Source organism: Galleria mellonella, unplaced genomic scaffold (genome assembly GCF_026898425.1).
Source record: "Galleria mellonella isolate WM207_F2 unplaced genomic scaffold, CSIRO_AGI_GalMel_v1 utg132, whole genome shotgun sequence".
NCBI lineage: Eukaryota > Metazoa > Arthropoda > Insecta > Lepidoptera > Pyralidae > Galleria > Galleria mellonella.
The window spans coordinates 3,273,485-3,292,668 of record NW_026441989.1 but is presented as its reverse complement, the minus strand read 5'-3'; the positions used below and the strand labels follow the sequence as shown (position 1 = coordinate 3,292,668).

The window sequence follows — 19,184 nt, the reverse complement described above, 5'->3', positions numbered from 1 at the left end:
TAAGAAAATTAGCAATTAACATACCTAGGTAAATCAATGTATTAAAATACAATTTGATTTACATTAGATTTATTTGATTGATTCCGACCAACTAATCAAACTTAATAAATTTAACATTCTATTATTATATAAAGCATATATTGTATAAACATATACATGTTGTCCACATTTTGCTTAATATGCTCCGGATAATAATAAATAACAATTTGACAAAGATTGATGCATTTGTGTATTCAGATGATGTGCACATGGATAGCATTGCGTCAGAGACGGTTTATATCAGCAGAAATCCATATGTGCAAATTTATAAAAAAAAAATTATAGGTACTAACTACATACAAAGATGATATAAAATATATATTAGAATCTTTACACATAATAAATGTATTACTTTTAAAGAACTACATCCCGTGGTTGTTTAAAAAAAATTATACAAAAGTCTTCTTCCTATAGATAGATAGAACATTTTGATGCATACCTATTTATAAAAAAAAAATACAAATATAACCGCGTTATAATTAATAAAAAACCGGCAGGTTGTTATAAAAGAAAAAATATTTTCTCTAAAAAAGACGTAAGAAAACATTAGTAATTGTTTAAAAGTCAATATTTACGAACAATCAAACTTTTCGTTCCCTAGATAGATATAGATTAGTATACCAGGCGTGCCCACTGCCCACCCTACCCTACCTATTTTACCACTTTTGTGCTTTGAGCTTCGTAATCCAACCCGAGATAGCCCGAAGTTTCGCCGACACCATACGATTGCAACCACTAGCCGGCAGTTCGAAACGGAAGATCGTGATATAAGTACGTCTCATTTCATGCGAACAAGCGCGTCCCAAAGTTCTGCTCTTCGTCACACTCAGTGAAGTGAAACTTGGATAATACGAAAAAAAGTAATATTGTTTTGTGAATTATAATCAGATACTTTTTGGATTTCACCAACACAGTTTCACAAACTTTGTTTTCTCGCTGTATGCCGGTGCACTAATTGATGTTTGCGGAGGTAAGTGAAGTTTATTTTTGTTGACTGCAGGGATCGTTAACTGGTTCTATAACATTCTTCTAATATTTGTTGACAACATTGTTTTAAAACTACCAACAATTCTATTTCTGTCGATTCGTTTAATTTTTATCGTCACTTTAAGCACTGCTTGGTTTGAATAAATCCACTTATTAAGATTGCTTTAAATAGATATTACACTTTAATTTTAAAATCATTTCAACCATAAAAATATCATATTATAAAAAACTTCAACGTGGTCATAACCTAACGCGTTCGATTCCTTGATCCTTGTATCAGAGAAACAAAAAATCCACCATTGTGGTTATGTCTATTTGCCTCATCCGCTCGGGAACCAGTTCCCAGCCAGATGATAGTTTGTTATTATTTTTTGTCGAAACTGGTATCGAATACTGAGATCAAGCCACCGAGGAACTACCGTCTTACGCCGCTAACCTCATGGGAATTAGTAAATCAACTTTTTATAAAGGATAAAATGTATTCGGTACTTTTTACTCAATATTGTTTTCCAATAAAAATATAAGTTAATGCACACTACAATGAAACATATGTACTTTTAAATCAATAAATCTAAATAGTCAAGAGTTTAAGACATCTTTAGAAATTCATTCATTCTAGTTACTTCGTTGAATAACACTGGAATCCGGGTGCAAAGAAACCAGGATTTAAATTAAAGAATTAATGAAATTTCTTTAGTGTTTCTTAGTATTAAAAGAAAAAACTCGTATTATATTTTTTTAGTCACTATATTATTAAGGTTATTTCATGTAATTTTATAACACCATTAAGGACTATGTATATCCTGGAAGTTTTATTCAACAATGTGAGTTAAACTATGTACATAGCTATCAACAATTATCTCCTAAGTACCCGGCGTATATTTATTTGTCCTAAATCCATTAAGTACTTAGAAAATACTTAAAGAGTAAAATGTGCAGTCTTTTCATACTCTTCTGGAATAAGTGAAGCCTAAAAAACTTAAGTAATTTTCCTATCGGGTTTCAGGTGTTCTAGGTTCTAACCCCATATATTCAGGGGGGAAAGAGATTGTTCGTAATGGCATCTTATTTCCCTATTACTAACAATACACCCTATTAGGTCGACCTCAACGCGGTTCCCCCTGGAAATTATCGTGGTTAATTCTAGTGAAATTCGTCACGATAGTATAACGGATCTGATTTCACCTCACCTATCATTCCTCATTGGTGCTCCGCCAGTATATACCAGTAGCGTAGGCGGGGTTACTATTTCATTATCATTCCTTATAAAAAACCCCATATGTTCGTTGCCTGTTAAAGTATATCCTAGCTATATTTACAAACTACTTCAATCTTGTGATAACTTAAAAGCCAACTAAGGAATTTAATCATACGATTAATGAAGAAAAAGAAAAAGAAAAAGAAAACCAAAACTGAATTTCTATACCCATTTAAACAGATGAATAGCATAGTATTTACTATATATTTTATATCTAATATATATTTTATACCTTAAAGAAAAATATCTGGTAGATATGATGAAACCATTGTGGTTAACGTGGATTTACTCGCTTTTTCTAAGCATATTTTTTTTTATAAACATATTCGAATTCGCTGTAAAAAGAAAGTAGTGCTAGCGCCTTTATAACAATTACTGCAAATTTTTATGATGGCTACTTCAGTCAAGTTAGATAAAAAGACAACTACCAAACTCATATGATGTGGAAAATTTTGCTTTCAATCTCGAATCCTTTAAAACAATTATTCGTAAAAAATAATAACGTAGTTATATCTAATTTGAATAGTCAACATAATCCATGCCATGTCTCTGGCATTAATTAATTACTAGCATCGTCGTAATCGACTCTTGAATTAATTAAAATTCTCTCTCGATCAGCTTTACTTAAGATAACAAAAACGCCACCCTTCACTCTCAATATTAAACGAGATTTTCCATAACTTGAGATTAAATTTATTCTATATAATCCAAGGTATTTATTAATATTATTCAATTTACTATTATTAAAATAGCAAGTCATAAATATCCCTTTACCGGTTGCCCTTGAATTTCGATGTTCATTTTTGGCGGCGATGTCTCCAAAATTGAATGTTTAAAATTAACTTTTAATGTTCATAATTATGCGCTAATATACCAATAAAAATGCCAAAACATATTTTGTTATAGCTGAATTATTTATAGATAAATTATCTACTACGTATATGATTAATAATAAATATTCTACAATAAGGATATTAATTTAACTACTTTATTTTACAGTAACTATCTGTCTTTTCTTCTTACTATACTTAATATCACTACATCTTTCCATCCCTAAGATGTCGTAAGAGGCTACTAAGGGAATAAAGCCGCAAATAATAGTGCAAGAAAACAAAAATCGAAATAAAATACAATATTTATAACAAACTTAAAACGAAGATTTTTTTTATTATATCAACATAGGGGGCAAACGAGCACGTGGCTCACCTGATGATAAATCATTACCGTCGTCCATAAGTGTCCGCAATATCAGAGAAATTGCAGGTGTATTGCCGGCCTTTTAGGAAGGAATATTATACTCTTTTATTGAAGGCTTCAATGTCGTATCTATTCGGAAATACTGTTCAATATTGAGACTTTATTTTTTTTTTCTGTATTTATAACATACGGGACAAATGAGCATGCGATTCATCTGATGGCAAGTGATTATCACCACTCAAAAGCATCTGCAACATAAGAAGTTTCAAGTGTGTTGCTTGCCTTTAAGGAAGGAATATGTTCTTTTCTTAAAGGTTTCTTGAATAAATTGTTATTATAAATATCTATTATTGCTTGAATACTATTTGCTCCTGATTTACTTTGTCAAACAATTTATTTGTCTATTGTCCGCGTACTGTTTGAATAAATTATCGCATCCTGTCGTTTAACTTGAAACAAGGAGAAATAACAAATCACCGCGTCCTATCTACAATGCTGATAAGGCGGTACAACGTCTTAAATAACTTAGTGTTACCACGAAACATACTTGATATATGCAGGCTGATAGCATAAGGACCTTATTGATACTAGTAACTTCCTCTGGAAAGATATTTCAATACATGAATACATGGACATATGAATACAACATTTTTAATTAGTAACTAAAAAATATAATTTATATATTTAAATCTCAATATCTTCACACAACAGAAAGTACTATAAATTCTTATAATTAGTAATTCATTGCTCAATTTCGCCAAGAAGCCGACAAGGAAAAAAGGCGAAAACGTTTATCTTAGGAAACATCAGTATTTATGTTTAAATTAACAGTGAGAGAGGAAACAAAGTGGTAGAACAAGAATCCCTTTTTTTTGCTTTTTCCAATTCGAAATTCAAAGCTTTTACGATAATAGTCAATACAGTATATGTAAAAAAATCCTGTAACCTTAGTAAATACATAAGTACATAAGAAATATATATCTTAATATATCATCTAAATACACCAAGCTCACATCCTACCAATATTACAGTCGTTTCCCTGTACAAAATTTGCAGACAAGTTATAAACTGCCTTGTCAGGATGAACAATAAAACAAAGTCAACACCAAATTCATTGCATGTGCGGCTTCTTAAAATAAGTGAAAATATATTTTAAGTATGGTTTAGTAAGTGACTACCAAAAAGCAAGGAAACGTTTTGTTTAACTGTATATGTATTAGCAGATCTGCAACATGAAGAAATGGCAACCCATGTCACGAGCGATACACTATATTTTATTATATTCATGGTATTGTTCATGTTTATAAGCGACGATGACCACTTTCCATCAGGTGGGCCGTCAGCTTATTTGCCATTAAAACACATTAAAAAAAAAAACAAAAAAGCAATTATGCGTTATCCATTTATATCAATTTCAATCAAGACATTGTATGTTTAAAGGCAAATCATTAGACCATATCAGTCATCAACTACTAAACATAGGCTTCCCCCATAAGAATTTTGCCAGTAGTTGCTACGTTTGGCAGACGAGTTGGCATCCGTATTTAAGCTTTTGATAATGTTTTAAGAGGGACGTTGCTGCCTATATCTCGACTATTAAATTCCCTTAGTCGAAATCCTCTTACGACATCGATGGGAAAGGAAAGGATGGCCCATTGTATGCCAGAACCACACGGAATTAAAGGCAAATACGAGTAAATATATAATCAAATTTGAATGACACAATTCATGGAATTGATGAGGCACACAATTTACATAATCGAACAATAAAATATTTTGAAATATAGATCTTTGGAGAAATATCCAATTTCATTTATTCTGAGACTTAATAGATTTCCTTATAACAATATATAGGTTTTATAGATATCTATGAAACCTATATATTAGTTATATGAAAACAAATAATAAGAATCTCTCCAATAGAACTGACACCGTCACGATGTCATCTAAAAACATAATATGATAAAAAATATTTCGAATAATTTTAAATGAAAGCATAACAAACAGGTCACTTGATTCAGAATAGTAAAATTGACCTATAAATTTATTTTTAATATCTAGACTAAATCGATAGCTAAGTATTTAGAGTAAGAGAACGAACAGCACTGCGCACACCTGACTGCGCGGAGATAGGGATATATATACGGATATAAATAATGCGCTAATTGAGCTCTACTCTAATCAGGTTAGAGTATTTTGGCATTAGAAACTAGATCACGGAGTATAGAAACAAATTGAATAAAGATGAAATAATAAGACTTTTTTTTGTCAAACAGATAATAAATTAACAGACAGATCGACAGGGGTTTTGTCAGTTGTTGCCACACTTGGCAAACAGGTTGGCAACCGCAGCTAGGCTTTTGATTATATTTAAGGAGTGAAGTTGCTGCCCACCCCTCGACTATTAAGTTCCCTTAGTCGTCACTTACAACACCCACGGGAGGGGGGAAAAGGATTGTTAGCAATGGAGTTTGACAGCCCCATTGTTAGCAATTTGCCCTATTAGGTCGATCTCCATGTGGTTCCCCCTGGAAACCATCGTGAACAATTCTTGTTGAATTCGTGCGATGTGCTAACTGACCTACTTCATCCTCACCTATCATCCTTCACTGGTGCCCCGCTGGTGTATACCGTTAGCGCGGGTGGGGTTACCATTCCATTATCACCCATTGAAAAAAAAACACCCACGGGAATGCAAGTGGTGGCCCATGCTACGTCGAGACCACACGGCAATTTATCATATATACTGAGTATATAGTGATGTACATTATATTAACCCTATTCAAGTAACATATATAAAACAGTTGACCTGTTTTGAAGCATTCGTATGGAGATACTGTATCTATATCACATAAAGTATTAATATTTAAAATATACGTGTTCTGTAGATTTCACGGCATTTATTAAAGTCTAATAAAAACTCTCAAAAAGCATAGTAAAGAACGAAAATGTAGTACATAAAATTTTAGACGAAACGTATTTATCATGAAGTTTTTTCCAGGTGGTATGATAGGTGAAATTACAAAATATATTTTCACAAGCCAATTTTAATGAGTGAACAGAATGAGGAGGGAATATTTGAGTATTCGAATGAGGTTCTTGAGATAGGGAATATTTTAAAAAGTAAATGTTTTTAAAGAACAAATACCGAAGGATCTTCTTTATTTCATTTTATTTTACAATGCAATAAATCATTGCTATAATAGGAAAAATAAAAAGGGTGACGATGAAATATTTTATTCCAAAAAAAAAAATAAACTACGTGCAGCCTGTAAGGATAATAATGAATTGAAAATAATAATATGACTATATATCCGATCAACCTTGCGGTTTTTTGAGGTATAGAATATGACGTCATTCCAATGATGCTCATGAGGATAATCCGTGATATTATATAAAGTGCAGTCACGACACGAAGTACAGGTGAGGCGTACTATAAAACAGTTTGAAACTATATACTTTCATGTATATAGGTAGGTGCCGTATAGATTAGCCACTTTTAACAGCCAAAATGTATCATGTTAATACTTTTGAACTGTAAAAAGGTTATAAATACGCTTGTATCTTTTATATATATTGGTAACATCATCGCCAATTCTGGACTGATTTTACATGACTGTCCAGAAAAGAAGTGTATCGTTTTTAAGATTCATGTATGTAAGTGAATTTCTTTATTTTACCATAATTTCTACATACCTGAACAGATTCGAAGATATGTTGTATCCCCATATCATCGCAATCAACACTAGTTATACTTTTTTGTTTTTTAAACAATTCATTTTTGTATTTTCATGCTAGACATTAGTATTTTATAATTATTTCTGCAATAAATACGCTTTACATACTAGTTAATCACATATAAGGTTCCTGTTTTTTTGCAGAGCAAACTCTTGTTTGTAGCACTTCTATATGACCAACCTCTCTTTTCGAATAATCACGATTTTTGACACACGATTCTGGCTTTTAAAATCAAATATTCTAAATCTAATGTATCTATGAATCATCCCGTCGTCATCGGCGTGTTTTATTCATTTTAAAATAAGATGTGAGATTACTAATTTGTCAATATTAATTTAGTCACGATATTGTATTTACTTTTATTTTTTTGCGGACCTAATCGAATTATTCTGTAGATATTTATAAATAATATATTATATATAATACTCTTTGTGTATTTATTGTTTATAAATTTTTAATTTAATCGCTCAGTCTATGTCACTAGTATTTTTACTTTCATGATCGATGGTGGTCCTATTTCCTAAACTACTTAAAGAATCTATTGTTTCATCAGGATGAAAATTGTTGCCGTTCTAAAAGCGGCCAGATTACTCTAACGATAGAGTGTATTTCGCTTTATCAGACTTGTCATCGTGAAGCGTACATAGAAGGAGCAGTGAACTTTGCGGAGTGTCGAGCGAAGCTCTTCCCCACACCTGAGGTTCACTCACACAACCATTAACTTCATATGTACATTTATAGTTCCAAGACATATCACGTGCTGATATCACATTATTCAAAAACTTAATAGGTATGGGAATTTAAACCTGCCGTTATAAAATGACAGATTTAATTTACGTAATTAGTTACGGAGTTGCTATAACAGGTTAAATTTACAAATTTAATTCCAATACGAGTATGAATTTTATACTGTGGAATATCTCAATGTAAAATTGATATTAAATTACATTTGTAAAAAGAAGTGTGTTTATTATTTTTAATTTTATTTTCTACATATACTCATTTTAATAATTTGATTATTTACAATGTTTTGTTTTTATTATACGTGTATATATATATATATATATATATATGTATATGACTAGGCATACAATTTTTGAACGCATACCTTATTCCTTATTATTTTCCGAAAAACGCGTCAATTAAAAATCATTTTAGTAGAAGTATTAGAGTGAAACACTATATCTAAATATTAGTAACCAGAAACCTGCCTCAATTTCGCATAATTTTTTTTTAATAAAATACGGCACACTTTGTTCGCTGATAATGTGCTACGACAGGTGAATGAATTTTTAAAATCAATTAAATATTCTTTGAGTCTATAAATTACAAACAAACAAACATAAAAGGATCTAATCTATCCTATTTACAGTATTAGTTTAGATCCTATTTGGATCACTTTGTTCAATAAGTAGATCTTATCTTTAAGCAGGTTAATAATCGCACAGAGGTGTAAACTTTACTGAACATCAAAGTCGATCACGAATTACTTATCAATGACTCGAAATCAAAAACAGCCCAAATTAGAACATGCCACCTTGGTGGGCATTATTATGCACTAGCGGTAACATGCGGCTTTGGCCCCGTGAATTTAGATATAAAATATTCTGACACTCCCTGTGTGCTCTATTTCTTTAATTATTTAAACCATTCAAAAAATATAATTTAAAACTATTCCACGAAAAAAACCGACTTCAGTATTGGCAAAAACAATTGTTTTTATTTAAAAAGTACAACTGAACCGATTTTGATAAATAATTGACTTCAATGAGACTTGAAATATCTTTTCGTATACCCTTGAATATATCCTTTGAGATAAAAAAGGAATTGGCAGTTATGAGGTAACGAACATAAAATAATACAAGCGACTTGAGAACCCCGTCTATTTTTGAAGTCAGTTAAAAAACACAACAACAATCAAATAACATCAAAACAACTCTACAATTCTTCGCGTTTTATAACATTAGTACATGATAAAAAAAAAAGACTTTTAGGCTACGATATTAGTAAGATTATTTTAACAAAAAATAAATGAATTATAAACTACCTGACAACAGATTTAATGCTTTATTAATCCACAGTTAAAATGCGTATTAATGTAACTTCCATACAGGCAATATCCTCAATAAACATCTTATTATAAACACCATTAGAACTATAAGTACAAGTTTTACGTTTATTTTGATCTTCGGTCTTTCTTGGTAAAGAACTATTAATAAGTGTCCCTTTCATGGCAGAGCAAGTGACGGAGGGATTCTTTAAAGAGTGCCGACAGTTAATTATCAAATTAGTTCCACTATTATGCCATGATTTCCTGATGCTTTGATGCGTTGTTGATTGTTTTATGACTGTTAAGATGCTATTACTTTTTATGAAATGATTGTTTTTCTTTAAATACTGTTCCGGCTTTTGTTTGGATTCATTAGCTCTCTGATCGCGTTTTCGTTTTTCTCACGGGTAATTATTAACAAACTCAAATTGCTGAGATGCTTGTTTTTTTTTAAAAAAAAAAAATAAGAACATTCTGAAACTGCAGCAGAATAATTTAACGTCAAGCAGCTGTTATTAAAATACGATTTGAAGAACTTCTGTAGTTTAGTTTAAAAAATCTAACGGAGAAGTTTAATAAATAGCACCATCAGGTATTCAGGTATCTTATAGGTATCATTATTTCAACCGTTAACTGTCTACTGCCTAATATAATCCACTTTCAACAGCAAAGCTCTTAGTGATGTTTTAAGAGGGGCACTGTTGCTCATCCTTCTACTATTAGTCTCCTCCTATGACATCAACGGAAATAAAAGCCGTGACTTATTTTATGCCGGGATCAGGTTTACCCTTAAATTCAATATCGATATAAATCCAATCTATTGAAGAGAAAGGGATTGTTAGCAATGGAGTTTGACAGCCCCATTGCTAGCAATATGCCTTATTAGGTCGACCTCCACGTGGTTCCCCCTGGAAACCATCGTGAACAATTCTTGTTGAATTCGTCACGATGGGCTGACCTGCTTCATACTCACCTATCATCCTTCACTGGTGCCCCGCCGGTGTATACCGATTGCGCGGGTTCCATTCCATTATCATCCATTAAAAAAAATCCAATCTATTGCCAATAACAATTGTATACTGCACTCATGAAACAACAATTAGAAATTAGGTGAGAATTGGAATCGGTTTGCATTGACAATTTACTCTAATATTCATCTCTTAGAGCAATATGGAACCATTATGTCGCTAGTATTGCAATTCGAGAGTGCAAAACGTCTAAATTTCAATATGGACTAATTGGAATTTATTTTAAGAATAACAGGTAGACAGAATACGGAAATAGTAATTTTCAATTTGTTATCTGTATTATCTATTCCTTTTCTACGTATTAATGATGATATTTGTGTAAATGTTTATTTATTTAAATTTTGGTTTCTTTTTTTAATTTTAGACTTATTTAATAATGTAAGTTTTTTTAATAATATAGGATAATTGTTATGAGACTAAAGCAGTATTACCATTCAACATAAACGTTCTATGACCCATCAAGGTTACTTACCATTGACTTGCTACATTTGAGTGGTACATTATATTCAAATTTATTATTTTGTATTTGGACTTAAGAATGTCATTGTTTCACTGTAATTAACAGCTTGCAAGTGTTCCAATGATCATTCGTGTCAAATTGACAGCGGTAAATGTATTGCAACATTTTTTTAATATTTAATACAGTATATATTTAGTTTTAATCTAACAACCGTAATAATAAAACTGTTCTTATTATAAGAAACTGACGCAAAGATTAAAAGATACTGAGTCATATTAATTCAAATAATATGATAGAAGAATGTATGACTTTATTCCAGGAGAAGAACTCCGATTTCAATCGTAATATAGAACCAACACGGGTAATCAAAACTGGTTCAGCAGTGGCGAAGACGTAGTGTAATAGACGTGTAACATAAAACACTTCGTACTTATTGAAGTTGATTTAAAATAGATTTATTTGAAACTAAACTCGTCTTTAACCGTAACTTCTTCTGTGTCACCGGAATACTGATATAAAATTTATAGCCTATATCCTTCTCCACTTCGGAGACAACATGTATTCCAAACTCTGTAATGATTGAACCTTTAACGTATAAAAATGTCTAATGACTATGTAATGATTATCAAAATTTGCTCAGTATTGGCGAAGATATTGTGTAACAAACATGAAAGTTAAAAGACTTCGTACTTTTTGAAGTTGTTTAAAAATAGATCTATTTTGAACTAAACGTGTCTTTAACCATGACTTCTTCAGTATGACTAGAATATAGACTAAGATAAAATATGTAATAATATCCTTCTTCACTTCAAAGTTAACATGTATTCCAAACTCTATAATAATTGATTGAGCCTTTAAAACATAAAAAGGTAAACAATTACACAAATTCACTTTCACAACATAATATTATTAAAAATAAAGAACTATTCAGTAATATTCCCACTTATAATTAGTGAGCAATGTGCGAAATAATTGAAAAGTTGGTTTCATAAGAGCCCTTAGCACGACGCGCGTTGAGTCAGAATCTAGACATAATGGTTCCCGACCCTCGACCTCTAGCACTAGTACTGTGCACTAATGACGACAATTTAACATAAAATGTCCTTAGCGGTATAAAAAAGTAAATAAAACTTTATATTTACCTGGATTATTATTCTGAGCTACGTGACCGAGAATCCTTATTAATATAAATATGAAAGCGAGCTTGTTTGTTTGTTACTCATTGGCGCCTTAACAACTTAACCACAATTTTTTTTGCATTTTTCATGTAAATACTGTATGGGATGTAGAAGGGCATAGACTGTTTTTGTCCTGTCAGACGATGAAGTCATATATAAAAGCTAGCGATAAATGTTAGTAGTAATCTGTAGTAGTTACAAGTCGTCTGCATAGATACCCCCATTCCACTCATATTTCTACCGTCGAGGTATGGCTTGGGTATGGTTTGAAGAGTGGGATGTTGCAGTGAAATTGCAAGGTACGGAGACTAGTTCTCAGGAATGCCAATGCATGAATGAGTAATACAATTAGCGTTACTTTGTATTGTATCATGTTTTGTCTATGTCCAGAAAATGAACGTAGATTTTTTATTTATTTATATAATTTAAAATGCAGTTTCATATTTAGAATTATATTATCATTATATTAGAAAGCTAACTGCTTATTGCACATACTGATTCGTTTACACCAGTTAAGTTATAATTACACAAATATATATATATACCTATATAATATAATATTTGAATTTTAGATTAGAGAAATATCGCCAAAGTACCTAATTATCCCTAGTGAGGGGAAAGGAATTATTAGTAATGGGGTATAACGACCCTATTACTAGCAATATACCCTAACAAATTGACCAACACGCAGTTCCTCGGAAACCATCATAGTTCATTCTTGTGGAATTTGTCACGATGGGTTAATTGACCTACTTTGATCCTCATCTGTCATCTCTCACTAGTGTCCCGTTAGCCCGGTAGCGCAGGCGAAATTACCATTTCATTCTGACCCATTTAAAGACAATAGACTATAAGTATACCTATAACATATGTCCATGTGGTTCCAGTATAGAATAGGCCATCCCTTCCTTTCCCGTGGGTGTCGTAAAAGGCGACTAAGGAAACTTAATGGTAAAGGAATTGTCGGCACCGGTCCTCTTAAAATATCTTTAATAGCCTAACTGCGGTTACCCAACACGCCTGCAAAGCATGACAACTACTGGCAAAACTTATGGCTTATGTTCAGCGGAGAACAATTAACGACTGAAATGATGATACCTATATATATATATATATATATATATATATATATATATATATATTTTTATACAACTTAGAATGGCAAACAAGCTGACGGCCCACCTGATGAAAAGTGGTAACCGTTGCCTATAGACATGAGCAGTACCATGGACATAACAGAATATACTGTTTCGCCCATGATACCCCCCATGCGTTGCCATTCCTGAGGACTCAGGTGCTATTCCTCCGTACCCAGTAAATTCACGCCATATCCCATCCTTCAAACTGAAACACAGCCATGCAAACACAACTGCTTTACCTGTTAGTACCAATTTCAAACAAAAAAAAAATATGATAAGGTTTTTTGTACTTATTATAGATATACAAAACTATTAAAAACTTTATTACTTAGTCTGTTAACTTTTTATGAATATTTTATGCTATTCCATTTCGTCCATTATTGTCTAGCTTTATATCTTTTGATCATGATATTGAGATATTCTCGTTCTTACGGCTTACGGAACACGAAATCCTATCATTATTCATGGTTTCTATTAAATTTCAAGAATTTGCAATTATATTTGTATACTAACTATAACCTGTGACTTTGTCATCGTAAAATATATAAAGCCAATCCTGTATATTCTGTAATAATAATAATTTCAGCTGTTAACTGTCCACTGCTGACCGTAAGCCTTCCCCATAAGGGGAGTTTTGCCAATAGTTGTCACGCTTGATTGGCGAGTTGGCAATCGCAATTAGGCTTTTAGAGATATTTCAAGAGGGACGCTACTGCCCATCATTCTACCATCGAGTTCCCTTAATCGCCTCTTACGACATCCACACGAATGAAAGGGGTAGCCTATGCTATGACCACATGGACGTATATTTTGTAATATTGAATGTTAAATCCGTTTAGTGACTGAAGCGTGATTGACTAACTAACATCCAACTATCCAAACATTGAAACATCTTTACAAGGACTTTCTCATTTGAAATATTAGTGGGACCTATTTTTAATACTGTCAATAACAACGACAAATAATAATTTGTACATTTCGTATTACCTATGGGATAATAACAACATCGTACAGTATAATTCTAATGCGATCTTATCAAAATAATCAATAGTGATTAAAATTGCCAGAAAAAAAAAACTAATATAAATACACTTGAAAAAATTGTATGAGTTTCTCATTATTTATCCATCCATACAGGTAAACCAATTCGAACAGTATAGATATTCTACATAATTGGAAACTCAAAATTTCACCAAGTGCTAACAATTAACACGATCAAATTTGCTCAAATATTGCCGAAGATACAAATAATATACATACAAAATGATACAATCAGTTGATAATCTCTTTTTTTGCAGTTGCTTAAAGAATAAATTATAATATATTTACATAAATTATAGTAAGCAAAATGTTTTTGGACGTTAGTCCAAAACGGTCGCGCATTGGAGCGTGCAGCAGGTGTCAAAACATTTCTGAAGCATATATCGAAAACAGTTTATGGAACGTTAATTTGTATCATCCTAAAATAGTTGAAGCAGCAACCATAAAAGCCTGCTCGTAATTTTTATTATTTAAAAACTTGGGATAAAATGGAATTATAATTATTTTGTATAAATATGCTAAATTTTAAGATTTATTGCAAAATATTCAAATAGATTTACCATATGAATAGAATAGGCATAGAATAGGCTAACTTTTCGTTTCTCGTGGGTGTCGTAAGTGGCGACTAAGGGAACTTAATGGTCGAAGAATGGGCAGCAGCGTCTTTCTTTAAACATCACCAAAACCTATCTGCGTTTGCCGCATGCCAAGTGTAACAACTACTGACAAAATTTCCTCAATAATGGGAGGCCAATGTTATGCAGTGGTCAGTGAACGGCTGATTTGATGAAACAGATGTGCATGAAACACTCAGTTTATACTTTATACAATTGTTAGAATTTTTTACACACATTAACCAACATGTTCATCCATTACTTTATTATAGCTCCTTTTTTTCCCATGTTACTACTGTCACGATTGAAGTCACTGTTTTTTTTTTATAAGTTTAACCAAAGTAGCCATCTTACAGGTCAGGTCGTATTCAAATAACACTATATACTTACATAAAAATTTGTGCGATCACTATGTCTATATACTGACATGAGGATATAAAAACCACTTGCGAGAAGTTATATTACTTGTTCGGCTACAGCTATAAAAACTTTACTTACTTTATGGTTCCGCGCAAGTGGCTTATTGCAATAAAAAAAGGTAACAGTCTGAGTGTATGTACGTACGATATGGTTTCATTCCTTAACATTCATATAATGAGTGATCCTGCTTAAAATCCTGTGAGATTTCTTGTATACCTTAATTTATTATTTAATAATAATAAATTTATTTATTTGTGAAAAGTTATTTCTTTGACATTATTTATTAGTTAGCCAAATGCGTGATTTTAATAAGTAAGAGGGTAAATTATCGTAAAGTGAGCTGTTTCATAATTTTCTAATGGACCAAGTTAAAATTAATGATGGGTAATTAAACCGCTATATACCTAATACAGGTTTAACGATCATTCCAAGCTAAACATTAATTCTGTAGGTAATAAATTTAATAATTTCTTAATTTAATATTAACTTCTTTAATAATGTTTATTTTTAAACCCAATGTTTATGACCACTGGGAGTGCTGTCAAAACGGAAACCACGCTGGGTACTTAATGTATTATGTAATAAGAAATAAGCAATATAGTAGATGTATACTAAAGACAAAGGGAAAGCAATCAGAATTAATAATTGTTCATCAGAACATACAAAGTTTTCCCGGCAGCGAGTTAATTATACAATTATTTTTAGAAAAGTATAATATTGATATTGTCTGTTTCACAGAACATTGGCTTAAAGAAAGCAATATGATGTTCAATTTAAATAATTATAACGTTGTCAGCTGCTTCAATAGAAAGTCAGTTAACAGAGGCGGGTCTATGATAATTGCAAGAAATAATATTAAAGTAAAGGAACGTGCTGACATTGTTAGACTTTCTATTGAGTGTTGTATAGAATTATCTTGTATAGAACTAGAAAATTATATCCTTATATGTGTGTACAGGCCTCCTAATAGTGATTACAATGTTTTTGAAGGGGTGATGGAGGATATTTTAAAAAAAGTATTTAATAGTATTAAAAAAATTATTGTATGTGGAGATTTTAACGTTGATATTCTTTGTAACACACCCACATGTACAAAAATTATTAGTTTATTTCAGTCATTTGATTTATGTCATGTCTTTCATGAACCCACTCGTGTAACTGCCACGTCTGCTACTTGTCTTGACAATGTTTTTTGTAACTGCGAGTATACAGAAAAATTCATAATAAATAAACTTCCTTCAGATCACTGTGGTCAAGTTGTTAAGTTTAGCAGTCAAATCAATAAAGTCAACAATAATAAAAAATCAAAAAGACAAATAAACGTTTACAATATTAATAAATACAAAAGCGCGATTAAAAATAAATTGGATTTGCTGTTACAATCTAGTAATAATCCTGATTATCTTTACACCAAGCTAATTAATATTTTATCCGGAGAATATGAACAATTTTTCAAGAAAAAAGAAGTTCATGTTAAATCTAAATTCACGGAATGGGCAACAGTAGGAATACTTAAAAGTAGAAATATTTTGTTTGATTTATACGATCAAAAAAAATATCGATTTGATGACAAATTCACCACTTATGTAAAAAATTATTCTAAAATTTTTAAAAAAGTTTGTATTATGGCTAAGTCTAATTATTTTAATAAACAAATTAAGCAGTCTTCTGACAAAATTAAAACCATCTGGAGCATTATAAATAAAGAAACTGGAAGATCTAAAATAGCCTGTAATCAATTTACATTAAATTATGATAATAAATTAATAACAACAACAAAAGATGTAGTTAATATTTTTGAAGATTTTTTTGCTAATATTCCGATTGATATTACATCTTCTCTGGACTCATCTCAATCTCGAGCAAAAAAATTACTAGAGACTAATATCGGTTGTTGTTCTTTAAGATTTAAATTTTCACATGTTAGCCCCTTTCATATCATAAAAATATTCAAACAGCTAAATTTAAAAAATACGGAAGACCTTTGGGGCATGTCTGTAAAAGTAGTTAGTTCTTTCATAGATATTGTTGCTCCATATCTAGCCACTATTTTTAATAAATGTATTGATAATGGCGTTTTTCCACATTTAATGAAATTTAGCAAATTAATCCCACTATTTAAATCAGGAGATAAATTTGAGCCAGGGAACTATAGACCTATATCTATTTTGCCAGTTCTAAGTAAGGTGTTTGAAAAGATAATGTTAAATCAAATGTTACATCACTTCAGGGTTAACGGACTGCTTCACAGTCAGCAATATGGTTTCACCGCCGGCAAGTCTACCACTGACGCAGGTGTTGCGCTAATGACACATATTTTCGAATCTTGGGAGAGGTCACAGGATGCACTCGGAGTTTTTTGTGACCTATCAAAGGCATTTGATTGTGTGGATCATAAAACGCTTTTGTACAAGCTCGAACATTATGGTATAAGAGATAATGATCTAAAATTAATGAGAACTTATTTAGAGGATAGGGTTCAAACTGTAGATATTGACGGTGTAAAATCTAAGGGAGCTAATATTAAGATGGGCGTTCCACAAGGGTCAATCTTAGGCCCCTTTCTCTTTTTAATCTACATAAATGACCTTCCCTTTATGGTAGAGAAAATTGCAGATATAGTGCTGTTTGCGGATGATACTTCGTTAGTGTTTAAAATTGGACGTCAAAGTAATCAATTAGACGATGTAAATTGTGCTATGTCTGCAATATTAAATTGGTTTACATGTAATAACCTATTATTAAATTCCAGCAAAACAAAGTGTATAAAATTTACACTTCCTAATGTAAGACTAATAAATACACAGTTATTGCTTAATGACGAAATAGTAAATTTTGTTAATGATACAGTTTTTTTAGGTATAACAGTGGACTCGAAATTACAATGGGGGCCCCATATTTCAAAATTGGCCAGTAGACTCAGTTCTGCTGCATATGCAATTAGAAGAATTAGGCAATTAACAGACGTGGCGACGGCTAAACTTGTATATTTTAGTTATTTCCATAGCATAATGTCTTATGGCATACTGCTGTGGGGTAAAGCAGCCGATATAAATACTATATTTGTTTTACAAAAGAGAGCCATACGTTCTATTTATGGTATGGGTTCAAGAGAGTCATTACGTCAGTGCTTTAAAGACTCAAATATCCTCACAGTTACTTCACAATACATTTATGAAAATATTATGTATACACGGAAGAACTTAGCGAGTTTTAAAAAACTCAAAGACTGTACAAGTAGAAACTTACGCAATATAAATAAGCTTATTTTACCTAAATGCCGTCTGCACAAAATCAGTAATTCATTCTATGGTAATTGCATAAGATTTTATAATAAACTGCCGGAATCTGCATTAAATCTGACAGAGAGGCAATTCAAATCTTATATTAAACAATTTTTATGTAAGAAAGCCTATTACAGGATAGACGAATTCATAGATGACAACATATCAAGTAAATAATTAGTTTATTAGCATACAACGTTATAATTTTTTTTTCTCATTGCTTTCTTGATTTAATTGATTAATTTTAGAAATATGAAAGCGTAGCGGTTTTTTGTATTAATTGCCGCATGCATTCTTATGTAAAATGTGAATACTATAACTATCAGATGGCAATTGTGAGTAGCTTTGACGTGGTCTAGTGTTTTGAGTAGTCATGCTCACTAAAATGTCCAGACTTGTGGCGGCGTGGTGGGCCGGGTCATTGGGCTCCCTAAAATATGGTCGAGCGCAGTGATGGCTGGCTCATCCGTCATACTCGTGAACGGGTGCTGCTTGTAGGGACTGGTCTGCTCTAATCACTATGACTGATTTCCTCTTATTAATTGTTTAACCAGTTGGTTATGTATTCAATTTTTTTTTTCTTTTTGAGTATTTAATTGAATTAGTGCTAATTGGTGGTTTGTATTCACACAATTAAACTTAAAAATGTAAAATAATAATAAAATTATTTAAAAGAGCATCACGCAAGTTTCTTGCTCGTTCTTCTTGTGATGAGACAGCTTTCCGAACGAGCGGTAAATTAAAAAAAAAT

At 31.6% G+C, this 19,184-nt stretch overlaps 1 protein-coding gene across 2 annotated transcripts in view; it reads left to right on the top strand.

The window, feature by feature from the left end:
* Positions 1–783: 783 nt before the first annotated feature.
* LOC113518498 (uncharacterized) overlaps positions 784–19,184 on the top strand; it is a 66,378-nt gene continuing 47,977 nt past the window's right edge. For both annotated transcript variants that reach the window (XM_026903460.3, XM_026903459.3), the window contains exon 1: positions 784–1,009. The gene's annotated coding sequence lies outside the window, so the exon portion shown is untranslated. The remainder of the gene's footprint in view (positions 1,010–19,184) is intronic.